We start from the raw sequence: 3,013 nt of genomic DNA on the forward strand, positions 1-3,013 counted from the left end.
TGCCTGCATGGTGCTATTCTACTGGTCGAGGTCGGATCCGAAGTCTTGCTGTATTAACTGCCCCGTCATTTACGTACTGCTTCCTGCTTAGTGCATCCTTCATTGGACCAAACAGACGGAAGTCGGAAGGTGGGGGATCCGGGCTGTAGAGTGGTTGAGGAAGAGCAGTCCAATGGAGTTTCGAGACCTCCTCTCGGGGTGTGCAGACTTGTGTGAGGTCTTCCGCTATCACGAAGAAGGAAAAGTTCGTTTGCTTTATGTGGCGATGAACACGCTGAATACGTTTCTCCAATTTCCTGACGGTAGCACAATACACTCCGCAGCTTATCGTTGCGCCATGAGTGAGGACATCAAACAGAATACATACATATATGGATATGGTGCCTGCTCTTTCGGACATGTCCGAAAGAACAGACACCATATTCATATAAGTATATAGTTCTGGCTACACCGGCCACGACCTCCTTCTTCTGTGCGGATGCACACATATACCCCGAACTATTAAGGGACTTGGTAAGACTGTCTTACATGAGTAATGAATGTGTTAGGGTGGTACACTACTAATGTAGTGTGTGGACATCCAAGGTGAGAATATCGGTCTCGCAGGAGGCGTGCGCGAGATAGTCCCTGCAGTCACACTATGTTCTGTGCCCTGGGTGGCTCAGATGGATAGAGCGTCTGCCATGTAAGCAGGAGATCCCGGGTTCGAGTCCTGGTCGGGGCACACATTTTCACTTGTCCCCGTTGATATATATCAACGCCTGTTAGCAGCTGAAGGTATTAATATAATTCAAATTTCAAACAGAATAATCTCTTCAGAGTCTCAGAAGACTGTTGCCATTTTGGCATTACTTTACCGACTGAGGGTGCGCCTTTAAACTTTTCCTTCGGAGTAGGTGGTGTGGCGCCAGTTCATGGATTGCCGTTTTGCTTCCAGTTGGAAATGTTGAACATATGTTACATTGCCTGTGACGAGGTTCGACAAAATATTGCCACTATTTTGCACAGATGCTCCATCGCTGTCCTTTATTGTCTTCTGTCAGACGGTGAGGTACGCAATAGTCACGCACCTATGAGTACCCCGACTGGCGGACCAGTGTGTGAGCGCTACCAACAGAGACGTTCAGTTGAGCAGCGAGGTGTTCGATTGTGACCCATCGATTTCCTAGACTGAGAGCGTCCTCATATTCCAATAGTTTAGGGGTCACAGCCGTGTGCGGCCAGTCGGCACGAGGGAGAGCGGACACGTTTGCGCGACCCTATTGCGATGATGGCAGATGCCTCGCCCAAACACTCACAGTGCATTTGCCCACTGCCAAGTGTCTGTAGATATTCTGCAAGCGACTATGACTATCTACGATGCTCTGTTTTATCAGGCAAAACATAATTTAAAAAAATTACACTTAGATGCAGGGCTGACCTCTCTTTCTAGTGTATTTTAACACCGAACTATACGCACTACACTGACAGTGAAGCGCAGCTACATAGCGCTGAATGAAGATACGTGTCATACATGTGATTAGTTTCCCAAATTACATTCCTCCACGGACCATTTATAGTCGAATATATGAGCAGGACAAAAACTTTTCACAGAAAATTTTATACTTTATACTATACGAGGAATTACGCTGTGGTGTCTGACCGCAAGAATTTTGTTCCACCTTGTGCAATCGTATGTCTTAGACGTGGAGGAACTGGACGCTCTCCACTCTCCTATGTCCTGTGCCCCCTCTTCACTCAGTTGTTTTTTAATGCCATCCAGTTTAAGTTTTCTTCTTCCTCTCCCTCACTTCCCTGCAATCTCTTCTACAGCGACTTCAGTCCGCAGCTCGTGGTCTTGCGGTAGCGTTATCGCTTCCCGCGCACGGGGTCCCGGTTTCAATTCCCGGTGGGGTCAGGGATTTTCTCTGCCTCGAGAAGACTTGGTGTTGTGTGACTTTCATCATCATTTCACCGTCATTGACTCGCAAGTCGCCGAAGTGGCGTCAGCTAAAAAGGACTTGTAACTTCGGCTGCCGAACACCCCGCATGGGGTCTCCCAGCCAACAATGCCGTACGATCATTTCATTTCTTGATGCTGGCAGTTTATTCGCAGTGTATGTCCGAGACAAAAAGTTTTTGTCATTCTTTGTATTTTCAGTCATCCTTATTATTTTCAGTAGCTTTCATTGCTTTGCCATTATTTGGAGAACGTCTTCATTCATCATATACTGTAGTTGTTTCCCTGAATCAGACAACGCTATCTGATAAATTATCAGCATATGTAACTCTTTCTATCCTCCTACGACTTCTCCAAACCCAAGGTTCCTGCCTCAAATTGTTCAGTCGAGCACTCTCTATGTCCCGTCACATTTCTGCACGCTTGTAGGAAAAGTATAATCTGTATAATCTAACCTGATTTCCAAAGGAAATGTTGTCGAAATTGCCCGCGACGTGCAATATTTATACCAGAACACTTAATCCTATATTCTGCGCTTGAAACGTCGGTTTCCAGAACGTGCTAATGATGTTTTCTGTTTTACCTTAAAGACGGTGGAGCCCCGTTGAGTGCGTCGCTTCTTGTGTGGTGACGTTTAGTGAAAAATGATGAAGCGAAATAAGAAACCCACGACTGTTCATTTTCGGTTGGAAATTATAGTCTTTCACTTCGTTTCTCGGCACCAACACTAAAGATACAGAACTAATACTGAGTATACCACTTTGGCAAATCATATCACACACTTTGTAAAACGCAATTATTTCATTATTTTGCTTGCAGCTTTCCCATCTTTGTTGCATTCTGTCCCAAATGTTAATTCTACTATTGTTTTTGTGCACACTTGACACAACCCGCTGTCGATTTCTTTACTGTTGTTGTCTCACCCACACAGACAAGGGAATGGTTCAGTGCGACATGTAGAAACCTGAAAATTTGCACACGCAGAGAATACACTAAAATAAGCGCACTGTCAAAATTTTAGCTGATAAGGTGCAAATATTTGAAAAAGAAACGTTGAAACTTGCCGAATTTATA

The 3,013-nt window shown here is 45.0% G+C and overlaps 1 non-coding gene across 1 annotated transcript; it reads left to right on the forward strand.

Moving 5' to 3' along the window:
* The first annotated feature begins 649 nt into the window (after positions 1 to 649).
* Positions 650 to 724, forward strand: Trnat-ugu (transfer RNA threonine (anticodon UGU)). The gene has a single exon. It is a non-coding gene; the product is annotated as a tRNA-Thr (tRNA).
* Positions 725 to 3,013: the final 2,289 nt, after the last annotated feature.

This window comes from Schistocerca cancellata, chromosome 1 (genome assembly GCF_023864275.1).
Source record: "Schistocerca cancellata isolate TAMUIC-IGC-003103 chromosome 1, iqSchCanc2.1, whole genome shotgun sequence".
In the NCBI taxonomy this organism is placed as follows: Eukaryota; Metazoa; Arthropoda; class Insecta; order Orthoptera; family Acrididae; genus Schistocerca; species Schistocerca cancellata.